The 17352-nt window shown below is 47.4% G+C and overlaps 1 protein-coding gene across 13 annotated transcripts in view; it reads right to left on the bottom strand.

Annotated features, from left to right (window-relative positions):
- Nucleotides 1-17352, bottom strand: part of LOC142575189 (solute carrier family 35 member G1-like) — a 175263-nt gene that overhangs the window by 41617 nt on the left and 116294 nt on the right. Inside the window, exon 1 of one of the 13 annotated variants that reach the window (XM_075684308.1) lies at nucleotides 3638-3839. The exons of the other annotated variants lie outside the window; for them this stretch is intronic. The gene's annotated coding sequence lies outside the window, so the exon portion shown is untranslated. Of the gene's footprint in view, nucleotides 1-3637; nucleotides 3840-17352 lie in introns of those variants that run through there. 13 annotated transcript variants of the gene reach the window in all.

Here is a 17352-nt window from a genome sequence, read left to right on the forward strand (position 1 = left end):
TTGGTGCTAAAAGGGGCAGACCAATAGATAATTTCAAGTTAGCAAGGCTGATAGCGTCATAATTCGATCAGATAAAACGGGAGGCACGGTCTTGAGTAGCTTCTAAAGTGTCAATAAAGTAATTTCGATGCGGATTCCAAATTGTAGACGCGTATTGTAATTTGGTACGGATGAAAATTTTATATGCTAGTTTCCGAATCGACGGAGGAGACAAGGTTAGGAATCTTTTGATATAGTTAAAGGATCTTGAGGCATCGGCTGTTATTTGTAGAACGTGGTTCGACCAATTGAGTTTGTTAGTGATGATAACGCCAAGGTAGCGGCAACTGTCGACCTCAGATAAATTCACAGAGCCTAAAGAGCATGGAAATTTGGATATAGAGCGTTTACGTGATAGAAGCATTAACTTGCATTTGGAAACATTTAGTTCCATCAACCAGCGTGAGCATCACTTGTCAATAGAATTTAGGTCATTTTGCAGAATGGATTGGTCAGTGTTAGTAGTGACACGACAGTAAATAACACAGTCGTCGGCGAATAGACGTATTGTAGATGATTTGTCTGTTGGGAAGTCGTTAATGTATTTAGAAAAAGGAGTGGGTCGAGAACGGATCCCTGTGGTGCACCCGATATTACTTTAGCAGTATCTGAACAGCGACCGCCAACACAGGTGATCTGGAGGCGATCTGTCAGGAAGCAGGTGATCCCTGATAGGATTAGTATAGGTCGAGTTGAAGGCATGAAAGCTTGGACACTAGTCGATGATGAGGGAAGCGATCGAAAGCCTGAGAAAAATCTGTAAATTACGTCAGCCTGAAATGAAGAATCTAAGTTTAGGTGGAGTTCTGCGGTGAATTCAAAAACTTGTGCTTCGCAAAATAAGCCCGGACGAAAGCCACGTTATTTGCTAAAGAAAGAAGAACTTCTGTCGAGGTGGGACACTATATGGGAATATATAATATGTTCTAAAAGTTTACAGGAAATACATGTTAGTGAGATCGGGGGATAATAGGATGGGTCGGAGCGCTTACCTGATTTAAAGACGGGGGTTACTTTCCTTAGTTTCCACTCTTTGCAGGGGCGCAGCCAGGGGAGGGGGGCGGCTTATGGGGCTTCAGCCCCCCTCGAAATTTTTTCGTACTGTCATGCCCCGCCGACCAAAACGACCCCCGGCGCCGGAAATCATGCTCGATTTTGTGTAGAATGTCCTTTTCACGCTCGAAAAGACATTTTAGCGCAAACATTGCGCACTCGGGCTGGATTTCGCGGCAACGCCCATGCCCCGGAAGTCACATATTCTAACGCCAAGGAGCTCCATCCGAGCACAAAGTTTCAGAAGCGTTTGGATGGCGAGCTGGCTCGTCGCGGCATTTCGCGGAGGCCGCGGAATCTATAGGGAGCGCTTGGATTTAAATTATGAAACTTTATGGGTATAAGGTTCTCATAAACTTTGGATGCAAAAGGCGCACTGACATTTCCAAAGTCGTGCTTTAGATATTCAATTCCGGAACTATGCGAGTTTAATGTTGGGGCGCTATAACGTAAAACTATTCCAAACATTTTTATTCCTAAATTCAGCAATCAGCCCTCTGCGATTGGACAAATACTTTTTTTGGACCACCCCCACTTCACCTGTCGCTCACGCGACGTCACGAAAAGCGCATAGGTCCCCATCTGATATGGCGTATACACGATTATCCATGATTTGACCGAACAAAAGAAAAATAGTTATTTCTGATTCGACGCCTTTTCTCCATTACCCCTTGGTTACTACTCGTCAAAAGTTTTCGGGCTGCACCCACTTCACCTGTCTCTCAAGCGACGTAACAAAACTGCAAAAACTCACCGCGTCAAAGTGACGTGTACGCAGTAAAGATGCATTAATATGCCGAACAAAATTAAATTTTCTTATGAATAGCCGCAGGCTGCCCCGTTCCGAAAGGAATAAAAGATGGCTGCCGCCGATCGCTCAGGCACTGGACTCGCACCTGCCGGAGAGCACGGGTTTATTTGCGTGTAATAAAGGTTTTTGTGTATCCGTGTAACGTTTTAGAGCACTTTCGGCACGTTTACGACCTCGTTCTGCCTACTATTCTTTGCTGACGATCCGTTTTAGCGTCATTGTTAAGCTTCCGTTGCATGCCGCCGCTATTGTCGACGAGCCACCGCAAGCTAAGTAATGGAGAGCGGACCAATCGCAGATGTCGGCACCACTGTCTCCTCCGGTTATCAATTTTCAGTGCAGAGGCTCGGCCCCATCGAATCCAACTCCACTTGAGCGTGCTCCTCGCCTCTTGTGAGCCAATTAGATAAGTCAAGCTGCTCGATGTAGGCAATGTTATTCGTTTTACAAACAAAGAAAAGTGACCTCCTATGAACGAGGAGAGCGTTTGATTGGTTAGTTCAGACAACCCTGTCGGTGACCGCCTGATGCTTGCGTCGACGGTTACGCAAATTTGACGTCAGGAAATTGAAATACAAATATATTGGAATAGCTTTACATTATAAGGCCCCCGTTATAAACATATGACGCCAAAGGTGCATTAACTTTTCTAAAGTCGTACATCGGGCCATACAACGAGACAAGCGAAATCAACACACTATCAGACAAGCTGACAAAGCATGCGGCGAGGTCCGATGAGACGAAGCGTTGTGGTGGTTCATTTGTGCCGTCATGCCACAGAAAAGAATATCAACATTTCTTTTCATCTACGCCAAAGCATCCATGTCAAGACACTAAAGCCAGCAAAGGTAACTACGTTCGTACTTATTCTTTAACTCTAATGGTCCACTGGCTATCTACCCTACGCATTACACGGCCAGCACAGCTCCATTTATTTTCTTAAGTACAATATCGGCTACCATCGTTTGATCTCTGATCCACACTGCGCTCTTCCTGTCTCTTAACGTTACGACTAACATTTTTCAATCCTTCGTTCTTTGCGTCGTCCTTAGCTTGTTCTCGAGTTTCTTTGTTAACCTCCAGGTTTCTGCTCCATACGTTAACACCGGTAGAAAGCAAAGATTGTACACTTTTATTTTCAATGACAGTGACAATGAATAAGCTCCCAGCCAGGCTTTGGTATTGTCATGCTATTGTTACTCTTAAGTAAATTTCGTTCTCGTGATCAGGCTCACCTGTGAGTAATTGACCTAGATAAATGTACTCTTGCACAGACTCTAGAAGCTGACTGTAGGTCATGAATTCTTGTTCACTTGTCAGGCTATGGCATTTTACCTTTGTATTCTGAGTAATAATATTCAACCCTACTTTTCCACTTTCTCGGTTAAGGTCCTAAATCATTTGTTGCAATTCATACCCAATTTTCTGAATAGGACGATGTAATTTGCGAGGCACATCTATCCACTATTCAATCTGTCTACTAAACAGTATACATCTATCTGGGCAACTACGAAATTTTGAAAGCTTCGTTGCATACGTATAGGCTGGCAATTTGAGTACATTGTGGGTCGCCATTGTTTCTTCCAGATTTCCTAAGTGAGTGTACCTTCCATAGCAGTAGCAGTAATAAAGTAATTGTAATAATAATGAACAAGTAAAACAAAAGAACATAATGACTGCGACAGAGGAGGCCACAATGGGGTGAATGCGCAGGTATCACTGTCGAAGACTTACCAGAATTGTTTCTCTGCGCCCGCTAACTTGTCCCGGTTCTTGAAGTGCGACGGGTCGCTCGTCAGCCGCTGCAGCGCATACAAATAGAGAGCGCAAGTGCAGCTCCTCGCTCGCCTTGTCGCCCAGTTATCGACAGCGCGTGACGAGGCACAGGTGCGCGAAGGCGATGGCGCGCATACGTGGTCCGCTGTTGTAGCCTCGGTAGTGCGGCGCATCGGTACCCGCTGTTCTTATCCTCTTCCCCGCTGGGTCGACCGTGTCGCAATCTCTCTTTTGTCCACTCGCGCAGCGGCCGCGACAATTCGCGTCGTCACGCGGCGCGTGACGGCAGCGCACGTCACAGCACCCGCACGCAATTCTGCGGCTCGGCGATTTCTGCCCCAGCACATGCGGTCAGACTGGCAGGGTCAGTCGGAGTGCCGGGGCAAATTGCTTCTGCGCGCTTCACAGAAAAAATTGGGGCAGTTCGTGTGTTCAAATATTTTGAGCAACCGAAGATGCAGGCAGGACGAACGCTTTCTCTATTTATATATCCTCTGAAAGTAGGGCCAAGTCCTTCTGATACGATCGTCACATGGCGCACTTTCGATCGTGATTGTGCCCGTTCGGGATCCTAATTTTCGGTAGCGATTGGTTCCATTGCGAAAGTCGCGGGAGAGCGCCAATCGCGGGCGATAATTTCGATACGTATCAGACTCGATCGTGATCGAAAGTGCACCGCATGAGACCACTATAATAGATTCAGGTTCATTTTAACGCGACAGCGTTAAGGAGCTCGTGTCGCAGAAAAGCCGGTGTCGTCGGCGGCGTTGGCCATGAGCGAAAAAATGGCGCAAGGCAATTCATAAACAAAACCACTTACAAGACGGGCTGAGTGGGAATCGAACCAGGGTCTCCGGAGGGTGAGCTGGAGACGCTACCACTCAGCCGTAAGTTCGATGGTTCAAAGCGGGACAAAAACGTTTCTAGTGAATGCGGTGTTGCCTTAGAAACGCGCCGTAGAAAGTTATATTGCGGTGTATATCGGTAATTATGAGCATGTAAAGTACAGAAGTCGCAGTTAAACGAGTAGCAAAGTAAGTTTCCGCTACAGTTCTTCTGCGCTTGGCGCACACGCAGAGCCATCTTGCGGCAAACACAGAAAACCCCCTCCTCGCAATGTATGGCGCTGTCCCGACAGGTGGCGCGCCACTCGCCCGCGTCTGCCATTCGTCTCGTTTGAGCGTATTGGGGCCGTGCGGAGACCGGTGCGAGGATGCTCCAATACCCTTGCGTTTAATAAGTTTTCTCGCTCTCTCCCCTTCCAACTTCCAGCATGCGTCACTCGAACCCTTGTGTTTAGGCGACGCGGCTCCTTTTTCCGCTCATAGCACGATTCCTAGGTGCAGCGTCCGATGCGGGACGCCTCTGACGTGATCGCTGCGCCGTAGTGCGTCTGGAAAGCGTCCCCTGCGATGTGTGCCGTTCTGCTGGCGAGGAGTCATGCGTCTGCGTGGTGCTCCAAAGTGAGATAGAGGACGATGCCATCGCGGCGTCAGCCCCATGATCGCGTCCGCCTTCATGGCGCGTCGCGGCCCGGCTGTCCGTGCTGATCACGACGTTTGGCTCGCGTAGATCGTTTCTCCCTCCGAGACACCGAGTTCTTTGGTTCGTTCCTCTTGCTCAGGCGCACGTTTTGCCTGTGTGACTCAAGAGCGTGCCGAGCGAATGAGTGGGCGGTGCGAACGGGGTGGGATAACACTATCGCGTTCCACTCTTGAAGGCGAAGCTTAAGCGTCCTCCGAGGTTTTGAAAGAATGCGTGCCGCTTTATTCGGCTGGGCGACAGAGCGTTCACGGAAGAAAAAAGTCGCAGTTTCGCCCGAAAGGCGAAGCACCGATTGCGATAGCGAATTCGTGCACAGCTATACGAAGTCGTTTCAGCGGCCCTATAAGGTTGTAAACATTCGCTAATTAACTAAATTAACCACGACAGAATGTGTAAGCATTACTGAACGAGGACATCGGAAGAAACAGACTCATAGAGACAGCGCTGTCTTTGCGTGTCTGCTTCTTTCTACGTCCTTGTTCAGTCACGCTTACCCATTCTATCATAGATTCAAACCAACTAGCCCACCAACGTGTTTTAACTGAATTTACAATCCCGTTGTCAAGCGAGCACAGGTAAACATGAACGCATATCGCTCGTTGAGCGCGTAAACTCGCTGTCAGAATGCTGGAGTAAGGAATCGCGGCAGCAGCAAGGCCCCCCTTCCCTCCCCAATTTACCTTTCGGCATCTCTCGATTCAACGCGAACGAATCTCGAAAGCACATCGCACCCGAAGCTACCGGCATTACGCGCACTCTGCAAACATCGCAGATCGCTTTGCAGATGAGGCCCAGGCGGGCGCGCACTTTGGCCACGTCGCAGATCGCGTCCAAGACACACGAGCTCCGGCAGCGCGTCCCTACGGCGTCCGCCAAAGGAGTCTACTACGGCGTCCACCAATCGCGTGCCCAACGCCGTAGTAGACGCCGTGGTTGTCTCGACACCGTAGCAGCGAGGAGGACATCGAGGCACCCTATCAGCCACCAGGGAAAACGCCCCTCCTCCCTCGCCAGACCGCCCCTCTCCCTTGCCTCGCGCGCGAGCACGCTTCTGGCCCGTGTTCCTCGCTCGTGAACGCGAAATTGAACAGCGTTCGCCGGCTCAACCTTGCACCATAGAGAAAGGAATTTCAACAAGAGCGGACACTCCCATAGAGACCAGCGGTCGAATTGACTGTAGCACACCAAGCGGATGGTATTGACTCCTTCTGGTTTCGGGCGCGCGCGTTTTGAACACCAGTTGGTACACGCCGCGCCGGCTACGCTCTTCGGCGCGGCATTTTTTTTTCGCTTCTGCTGAACCCCGCGTGGCCTTGGCGTGGAATCGTTTCATTATTTAGTAAAAATGATTGCGAACGACCTTTACAAGATTCCACCGAATCCCTCAGGTGCAATTTCATAAAGAAAACGCAATAAGTCTTCTGAAATGATGAAATGTTTATTTTGCTGTGTATAGATACTCGTTCCGGGCTTCTACATTCATCCAAAGTTGGGCCACCAGGTAAGCAGCAATCGTTGCCGTACGAAGCTCCACCGGATGCCATCAGCTGCAAGAAAGTAAATTACAAGCATGTATCATTTCGGTATATTGACCTAACAGGAGTATTGCGTGTAGAGGCGAAACGTGCGTAAGTGGTGAATGAGCGGCATTACAGATAAATTCACTTTTATGCACATTTCGAAGCAAGGACTCCTCTCCCAAACAATGCCATAAAATCTGAACGACACATCCGATTTTCAAGCGCCCCTCCCTTCCCGGGCATTATTTCCTGCACTTTAAGTGCATATATACACGGGTGACTGCGCGTTTCCAAAACAACTTGGCCTCAGTCGATGCGATGGTACGCCAAGTACGCAAAGGTGGCTACAACACAAGCTCAGCCAGACCATGTTACACGTTCGCAGATTGCCTTCTAGTCGCACTCAAGACAGATTCGTGGGTGCAAAGCCTGTTTTCAGTCGCACAGAATACATAAATGCCATGTTCTTGAGCTCCTCCGTGTTATCTTTTACGCGTCATGCCGGCGCATGCAACACTCCCGTGTTACCACTCTCGGCAATCGCTCGTCGCGTTTTTGACAAGCGCGAGTACCGAAATAAGGTATATGTTGTTGCAGGGCCATAAAAAGCGTCACAAACTTGCCCCACTAAAATTCAGTACACGCAAGACTAACTCACCACGACCGGCTTGCTTTTTTGCTAACAGCTTCACAACCCCAGGAGCGGCGAGCATGCCTCAAAAGTATCCCAAAAAGTTACGAAATGAATTACAATAATTTTTGGAGTCAGAAAATGCGTCACGAACTTCTCCCAGTAAGATTCAGTACACGCGAAACTAACTGCTGCACACAGCCGAGCTGCTTTTCGCTAACTGCGCCACTACGCCGAGCGCGGCCACTGTGCTTGAAAAGTACCCCAAAAAGTAGTCAAATTAGTTACAATAATGTCTAGGGTCAGAGAAAGTGCCAAAACTTGTCCCGGTAAGATTCAGTACACGCGAAACTGCGTCACACGGCCAAGGTGCTTTTCGCCAGAAAGCCAGGTGCGGCGAGCGTGCCCAAAAACTACCGAAATAAGTTATAATTATGCTTGGGCTCGTAGAAAGCGTCGCAAACATCTCCCAGTACGAGTACTTAACTCATATTAACTAGGCTTGGACTGCGGAGCTGTTTTTCGATAACTGCGTCACTATATAGGTTCAGTTTTGTGCAGTAAGCCTAAATGTGCTTGAAGTGCGTAGCAGAGTGTCAAACAAAATTTCTCACCTTGCTGTATTCCAGTAGTGCAGCGGTGCCGTGTTGAAATGCAGACGGAACACAAGAGAACGCCGGGAGCCCGAAAAACGGGCTACATCCAAAAGAGACGGGTTGCCGAGCACGCGAGCTTCACATGCGCATCCGGCCTCGCTCACTCCTGCGGCTTGTCTGGCGCACGACGTATGCACGCGCGTCTGGCGTGCCTCTAGCGTGTTGCTAGGCAACGCAACAAAAATAAGTTGCAAAGTATAAGTTCATTTACACGCAAAACTTTTTCACTTTTAGTGGTAAAGAATAAAAAAAAATAAAACGTTGTCTGGAAGTTTATTTCACATTCTGTTTTCTGATGCTCGCGTCAACTAACGGATGGAGTTGAATCTAGGCGTGACGTGTTTCCTGTTGCCAGTTTTTGAAGAGTGTCCCCTCTTGTTGAATTTCTTTCTCTATGCTTGCACGCTTGCACATACGGGACACGGCGCGCGGCGACGGTTTTACCGCCCTTGGACTTTATGCGGAGCCTCACGGTGACGCCGACGGCAGAGATACGCCTGGAGTCTCCATATAATTGCTATCGCAATAGAAGTCACTTTCGCACGAAAAATTGGCGGACGCTTAAGCTTCGCCTTCAAGAGTGGAACGCGACAGCGTTCCCGTCGACCCGCCAAGGGGTGGAAGACAATGGGCTACGGCGCAGCGACTACGCGCCCCGCATCGGACGCGGTGAGCGTCGAGCAACGCAGCGTTCGGCGCGACAACGAAATGTGCGCCTGAGCAAGCGACGCACGCCTGAGCCTTAGAAACAGCTCGTTTCTAAGGCAACACCGCGTTCACTAGAGGCGCTTTTGTACCGCTTTGAAGCATCGAACTCGTGGCTCAGAGATTCTGCTTCTGGACGCCGTGCAGTACGGACGCAGAATGGAGGGCTCCTCGAGAGCTGCGAAGGCGGCCGACGTTGGCCGTGGTACCCCGTGTTCCGCGTTGCCCAAGGATTACCGTGTCATCTTGCCGCCGTTACCAACAGGTGAAGGGCAAAGGCGCGCAGTTGTATTGCACTGCGACGTCACTGGACGGCCTTATAGAATCGACGACTTCCGGAAGCCCTTGAAGGATGCTGGAGTAATTCAGCAAGTAGGCGGAATTGGTGCATACCAAATGTCGCACGTGTGGCTGCTGAACATGAAGACAGATGAGGCAAAGCAGACGCTGCTAGACGCCGGACCACTACTGGTGAAGAACCGGACATGCCTCGTCACTGATCCAGCGAGGCAAGAACTCAGGATTAAGCTACATTGGGTCGCGTTCGACGTCACCTCTGAGATCATTCGACGAGCCTTCCGAGAGTATAGCGAGATAAAGGAAGTCATCAGTGATCGGTGGAAGGCCGAGGACTTTGAGGGCGCCGAGTCAACGACTCGTCTAGTTCGTCTTCTGCTGCGCGATGGTGTCACACCAGACCGCATCCCACATCAGATGCCTCTTGGTAGCGGCACTGCGCTAGTGGTTGTGCCTGGACGTGCCCCGTTATGCATTCGTTGTCACAACACTGGACACATACGACGTGAATGCCGAGTGCCCAGGTGTGCTGCTTGCCGAGCGTTCGGGCACGAGCAGGCTAATTGTACTCGCTCGTATGCCAGAGTTGCAAGCGTAGGCGGTGAAGCAGACCGGAGCGAGATGCTCATGGACGAAGAAGAAGCGGAGAGCGTGGCTGGGATGGTGGCGTCTATCAGCGACGCGGCCGCAGTGGCGGCGTCCACCAGCTCAGCAAGTGCGCAAGAGAACAAGGCTGCAGACGCTCGAGCAGCAGACGCCACTCTGGAAGACACTTCTACGGGAAAGTACGAAGAAGGTTCGGCAGAGCGCCCTTCTGAAACCCACTCTTTAGGAAAGCAGCTGCCACTAAGTGCGTCCGGGAGTGGTGAGAAAACAGCTGAACTCAAGAGCGCAGTAAGCGAGGTCGTTGCGACGCTCGAGGACAGTGATTCGACGGACGAGGCTGCAATGGACGCCGAGGCAACACCTACGAAGCGCCGACTCAGCAAAGCAAGCACGGCTTCTCAAGACACCCGGCTACGAGCAACGGAGAGGCGTGGGACCGAGCCTGGAACCAAAAAGCCTCGGGTGGCCACCAGCCATCAGCGGTCGACGTCGCTTACACGCGGCGGCGTCAAGTCGACGCCCTGAGCGTCGACTGGACTGTGTGTTGCTACAAGGCAAGGTCTGTGAGGGGAGCGCCGTAGGCTCGGTCTGGTGTCACTCGCCAATATAGAGTCCTTAGAGAGGTCGATAAATATTGCAACACTTAACGTCCGAGGGCTTAGTGCCAACAGGCGGCAAAACCAACTTTACCGCCTCGTAACGGAGCACGATTTTGATATTGTAGCCATTCAGGAGACCAAAGTAGAGAGAGAGGATCAGACAGAGCGTATGGTGCGTCCTTTCACGAGACGCTATAACGTATGTGTTGCCCATGCGGTGGGGAGGTCTTCGGGGTGCATTTTGTTAATTCGGCAGAGTCTTGGTGCTGTAGTGCTGTCGGTGACTACCTGTGAGTCAGGCCGTTTCATTGTATCTGACTTTTCCCTGTCAACAGAAAATTGGCGAGTAATTTGTCTTTATGCACCAACTCAGGCTCAAGAGCGAAAGCTTTTTTTTGAAGAAATGGAGACGTACGTGAAATGCGAGCGTAGATTAATCCTGGCGGGAGATTTCAATTGTGTCTGTACGGAACGTGACAAAACCAGTGGGAAACACAATGATGCAAGTACTGCTGTTTTGAAAGACTTGATTGCAGAATTTAATCTAGAAGATGTAGGTGAATGTCTTTGCGGTGGAAAAGCGGTCACCTTTACCCACTTTCAGGGTGCGAGCCATGCTAGACTTGACAGAGTGTACGTGTCGGCTGAGCTTATTCAGTCGTGTCGAGATTATCAAGTCACACCTGTTGCATTTAGTGATCATTGTTTGGTTTCTTTCCGTGTTGGAAAGGAAAAAACAAATACCAAAAAATTTTCTGGGATCTTTGGAAATTTAATGCGAACTTGCTGAAAGACGACGAGTTTTGTGAGCAGTTTCTCAAGGCTATAGATAAAACAAGAACTCAAAACTTAGATAGTTGGGCACATAAATGGGAAGTTTGTAAGCAAACAATTAAATTGAAAGCACTTGAAAGGGCCAGTGTCTTAAGTCACGCGAAAAAAGAACTCGAGTCCCGTCTTAGATTGAATCTGAAGCAATTATTGGAAGCTGAAAGTATACAACCCGGTAATTTCTTAGAAGACATAAAAAGCATAAAGCAAAAACTTGAGCTGATAGACCAAGAGCGATACAATGGAGCATTGATTCGCGCCAGAGCTGAAAAATGGAGCACAGGAGAAATGCCGACAAAACGTGCCTTGGGAGTCGAAAAGAAATATGCTTCCCAAAATGCAATAACAGAAATAGAACATAATGGGTTACTGTCTACCAACAAAGAAACAATAGCAAGTTATTTTTTGGAATATTACAAAGTATTGTTTTCTCGTAGCCAAGTTGACACTGATAGATTTAAAAAAGACTTCATGTCATTGATGCCAACATTAGATGATGAAACTAAGGAAGTATTAGTAGTGCCCATAACAGTAGAGGAAGTTAAAAATGCGATTGACCATTTAAATAATGGCAAATCACCGGGACCGGATGGCTTAAGCGCTGCATTGTACAAGGCGTTTAAGGGTGTTATCGCACCTGTTTTGACTGAAGTATACAACGAGGCTTACGCGAACAAACATCTACCGCCGTCCTTTTTGTCAGCACACACGGTCCTAATACCAAAAACTGAAGACCCAATCAAATTACGTAACGTCACATCGTACAGGCCGATTAGCCTGACAAATATAGACTATAAAATATTAATGAAAGTATTGGCTAACAGGTTGCAGACCGTAATGAAAGATTTAGTCGGTCCACATCAAACGTGCGGAATAAAAGGAAGGACAATTATGACAAATATACACATAGCACGATCAATCCTTGAATGCTGTGACGCAATGCAACTAAGTGTCGCTATGCCGCAGGTTGACCTTGAGATGGCATTCGACCGCGTGCCGCAGGATCTGCTTCTATGTATGCTTGAATACGTGAATGTAGGCAATGTTATCAGCGAAGGTGTGCGGATGGCTTACGCCGGATGTACGACGAGATTGATAATAAACAAATCAGTAGGTGAACACATACCAGTACAGCGCTCGGTCAGACAAGGGTGCCCATTATCACCGCTTCTTTTTTGCATATATATTGAGCCCTTTTGTCTAAGCGTAATTAGGAACAACGCGATACGTGGATTTCAGTTACATCAAACCGAGGTAAGCCTTCTTGCTTACGCTGATGACATTGCAGTTTTCTGTGCTGATCATGAAAGTATAATGCATACCGTCAATGCTGTTAAAAGTTTCTGTCAAGCAAGTGGTAGTGCAGTAAACTGGGACAAGTGCGTTGGGTTCTGGCATGGGGAATGGGACGTCGCACCAAGGATGTTTTTGAACATTAAATGGCAAGAAACACCGACAAAATACTTAGGAGTACCCCTACAGTACTACTCTGATAATGAGCCTTATTGCAAAAACCAACAGAGGTGTTACGTGAAAATGCACAAAAGTGGAAAGGATGGGATAAGTCGATTTTCGCACGGGCCACGACGTGCAAACTATTTCTTGTAAGCAAGCTATAGTATGTAATGCAAGTTTTGCATTGCAGCAGGTTAAATGTACAAAAAATGCACAGAGTGTTCGCGGTCTTTATCTGGAGCTCTCTATGGGAAAAAACGAGCCGAACAAATCTGTTTAAAAGAGGGAGTGATGGTGGGCTTGGTCTAGTGGATCTGTATGTGAGACAACTCGTCAGTCGATTTGTTTTTCTCAGAGACGTAGATCATACCTTTCTCAGAACTATGATTCAACTGAGGCTGGGTAAAGTGCTACCAGAGTTTGTTGTGTCTTCGGTGTGTCAGCAAGGACCAGTACGAGGATATCTAAAAGAAGTGGTGTCATCTTTCCGCTTCTTATCGGTGCGTTTTTCTTTGCAATATTTGACAGATGTGTCACGCAAAAAACTGTACAAGGACCTTGTGGATGTGTTATTTCCTGTGCCATTGTACCGTGAATTATACTGTGCAGGCAAAGGAAAAGATGTTTTGAAACGCGTTAAAAAAATGCCAGTTGCGCCAGGGGTTAAAACCTTTTTTTTTAAGCTGCACACAGGAACCTTACCTGTTAAAACATGGTTAGAAGAAAAGGGTTTATTTGTTCCGTGGGGTACTCATTGTTTGTTATGCAAAAAACCAGAGACAATTGAGCATGTGTTTTTAGATTGCTGGGGTGGAGTGCTCTTCTGGGACATCTTACAGAGAACCTTGAAAAAAGAGTTGCCGTTAAGTCCGCACGGAATCCGTTATCTCACGGGCGAAAACGACGATGGTGTGCCTTTCGACCTGGTTATGCTCCTGGGCCTGCACAGTATATGGCGAACTCGGACTGCTGTGCACAATGCGGATATTGACGCTAGACCGGTTCGCGAATATTTTTGCGAATCGGTGTCCCATTTTGTCGAAGTGCAGAAGGTGCAGTCGTATGTACCAGAGTGGGTTCCAAGATTAGAAATGTTGTTGCAGATGCCGAAATACTGATGGCTTGTAGTCAGCAAACAGCTGACGGTTCTCGGTACTATTATCTTGTTAATCTGTTCTTCTGATCTCGTAAACTCTGTGAAAAGCGAGGCAATAAAGAAAAAAAAAACTCGTGGCTCAGTGGTAACGTCTCCGTCTCACACTCCGGAGACCCTGGTTCGATTCCCACCCAGCCCATCTTGGAAGTTGCTTTTTATTTATGAAGTGCCTGCCGTGATTTATCGCTCACGGCGAACGCCGCGGACGCCGACGCCGACACCGACGCCGACGACACCGGCTTTTCTGAGACACGAGCTCCTTAACGCTATCGCGTTAAAATTGAAATTGAAAGCGACAGCAAGGTTACGCTGAAGGAATCTCAGGACGCTGACGTGGTAAGGATTGTGCTAGCGGCGCTGCAACGTTGCAGGTGCGCGAGACGATGTCGGTCAGCGTCCAGAGAAAGCATTGCTGCGAATTCAGTTTCGCCACGGTGTGCTATGCGCACAGCTGCTCAACAGCATGGCGGCGCTGACCGTGGCAGCAGCCGAAGCCAGAACGCTGGCTCCGACAGAGCGGGCGTGACAGTGCGTGCGCTTGGCTTCGCCGCTCTTGGAGCCAAACGTCCTTCGCGTCTCTGGTTCTAATCCTTCACGGGCAGGCCGGGCACGCGTCGTCAATAACAAGCAGCACGACAACGCCGACGACAACGGCGACAGCACAAGTGAGCCTCGATTGTGCATATAATTGCTATCGCAGTAAAGATATTGGGATCACGTACTCGACAGTCGTATGCACAGAAAGCCCTCGCTGCACATTTTTTTTTAAACACGACTGGGTTGCGCGACCGTCATTGGATGCGAGGGGAGCGCTGTTATGAATGCTCACGCATCCCTTGTTAATCATTTCCCTTTCCTTCCCGCTTCTCTTTCCACCAGTGCAGGGCAGTACACCGGGTGCAACCTCGTTAACCTCCCTGCCTTTCCTTTTCACTCTCTATGCTTACCCCCTGTTAGTATTCGTCTTTTTGTGACGCTCAAAACCTACCACAGACGCTGGATTGCATGGAAATGCAATTCCAGGCAGGAAGCCTGACGTGAGGTTAGGATGGGCGAAAGATGACGCGATGTGCACTTATTGGACTGACACTCAAAACACACGAGAACGAGCGCACATATTCAAAGCTCTACGCAGTGCAGTCGCTCTCAAGAACTCCTCGAAGAGCTCTTCTTAAGAGCACTGCGTAGGCGAAGTGTATCCGCGGACCCAGTTAGTCTGGCAATTTTCTGAGAGCCTGGAAATTTTTTATTCTTAATTTTAAAGCAGGGTAAATTAGCTTTCGTTGTTAGTTATAGGGTAAAACTGTTGTGTACGAATAACCACTTAAGCACCACATTGATATTATGCATCGCACACAGCAGATAAAGCGCTTAGTATGAGGTCCGATGGCCGGAGCGTTACACTTATTTATTTATTTATTTATTTATTGGAATACCCTCAGGGCCCAAAAGGCATTACAGAGGGGGTGGACACATTGTGTGTATACAATTGTAAAAACAGAAACAACATTGTTATATATGAAATAAGATAGAACCCTAATAGTCAACTGAGCAGGTTATTCTAACAGAGGTCAATAATAGAAGCCTTCAGTGACAATAACGTAAGCAACCCTATTGTACATGTATACCAGGAAACGGAATTAACAAATAGCAGCACAGTTTAATCTGAGAAGTGTTCAATGACGGCGGCCTTGAATAATTGTTGCGTCTTCTGTGCTGGCGGTGGGAAGGTGGTTCCATTCTGAGCCAGCCTCGAGCAGAAATGAATCTTGGAACAGGTTAGTGCGGCAAAAAGGAATGGCGACATTTTACTGGTGATCAGCGCGGGATGACAAATACGATGGTTGCGATAAAAGTTCGCGTTTCAATGACTGCTTCACAATTTTATGGAAGAGACAAAGACGTGATATTTTTCTTCTTAAGAGCAAGTTAGGAAGCCCTAGATTAGATTTCATCAGGAAAATACTGGCAGTACGGGAAAAGTTTGATAAAATAAAGCAAGCTGAGCGAGATTCTATTGTGTCTGCAAGGTTACGTAAGCCCGGATTCCAGACAGCAGACGCATACTCGAATTTAGATCTAATCTTCGTTTGATATAGTAATGATTTTAAATGGCTTGGTGCTTCAGAAAAATTGCGGTGTATCTTAGTGCGCGATTAGCATTGTTAATGATGTAATTAACGCGAGTATACCATGAGAGGTCACTCGTTATGCATGTGCACACCAAGATACATTAAGGAGGCTACGTGCTCTAGTAATGCGCCATCAATTTTAGAAGTAACGAATTCAGCGGGGTTAGAATGGCGACAGAACGTCATACTCTTACATTTATTAGTATTGAGAGTCATGAACCATTTGCTACACCAGTTAAAGATACTGTCTAAGTCAGACCGGAGGACAGAGTAGTCAGATTCATTAGTTATTTCACGGTAAACAACACAGTCGTCAGCAAACAATTTTATATTGGAAGTAACTGAGTCAGGAAGGTCATTTATATATATTAAGAAAGCCAGAGGGTCCAAAACGGACTCTTGCGGAACGTCTGAACTTACTTTTAAAAAATTCGAGTCACACTCGTTGGTGGTTACGTATTGTGAGCGATAAGTAAAAAAAAAAACAGTCAATCCATTTTAATATATTAGAGTCAATATTTAGAATTCTCAATTTGTAAAGAATTAATTGGTGGTTTATTTTATCAAACGCTTTGGCAAAGTCTAGAAAGACGCTGTCAACAACTGAGCCTGTGTCTAAAACTGATGCTATGCAACTAGGTAAACAATGAAAGCTGTGTATCGCAGGAATAGTACTTACGAAAGCCGTGCTGAGATTCGCTAAAGAAAAAGAGTTGTTTTCCAACAATAACACAAGATAAGAATAGATGACGTGTTCGAGAAGTTTACAGGGGATGCTTGCTAAAGAAATAGGTCTGTAATTGAGAGGTGACTGGGGGTTACCAGATTTAAAAACAGGAACCACCTTCCCGACTTTCCAATTGTGTGGAATTCCAGAACACTGTAGAGACTGTGTGAAAAGCTGCGACAGAAAGATGGAGGGCTTCAGTATTTTTTAGAATATTTGAGTTGATGTTATCAACTCCACAGCTGGATGACAAGTTCAATCGATGAATTAACTTGGCAATACCTGAAAAATGAATGATTACAGGATCCATGGGAACAAATTCGTGATCGTGAAGTGATGGTAGTACAACAGCACGGCGCTCTGGAAATGATTTCGCGGACATTTCATTTAACGCATGGCAACAGCCTTCTCTGCATATGGCGTCGTCATAGAAATCTGTAAGATATATTACGTTCATTTGTTTCTGGGTTTAACGCTATTCCAAAACCTTGATGGGTTGGTGGTCAAGAGGGAGGGGAGTGTATCATTAAAGACAACCTGTCTGGCATCTCTGATGGTGGCGCGATAAGTTTTAAGGATATCACTATGGTTGCGCCAACGTGCGGGGCTGTCTTATCTCCTTGTTTAGCAGTCTGTTTAATATTCTGGTAAACCAAGGCGAGCGCTGCTTTTCGGAAATTATACGTGTTGGTACATATTTATTAATGAGTGATACGAATTTGTTTTTGAAAAGCTTTCAGTTATGTTCAATAGTACGATAAAAAAACCAAGCATACAATCATCCAAGAACAATTCAAGTTCTCTATTAATTGA

Source organism: Dermacentor variabilis, chromosome 3, assembly GCF_050947875.1.
Source record: "Dermacentor variabilis isolate Ectoservices chromosome 3, ASM5094787v1, whole genome shotgun sequence".
Taxonomy (NCBI): Eukaryota; Metazoa; Arthropoda; class Arachnida; order Ixodida; family Ixodidae; genus Dermacentor; species Dermacentor variabilis.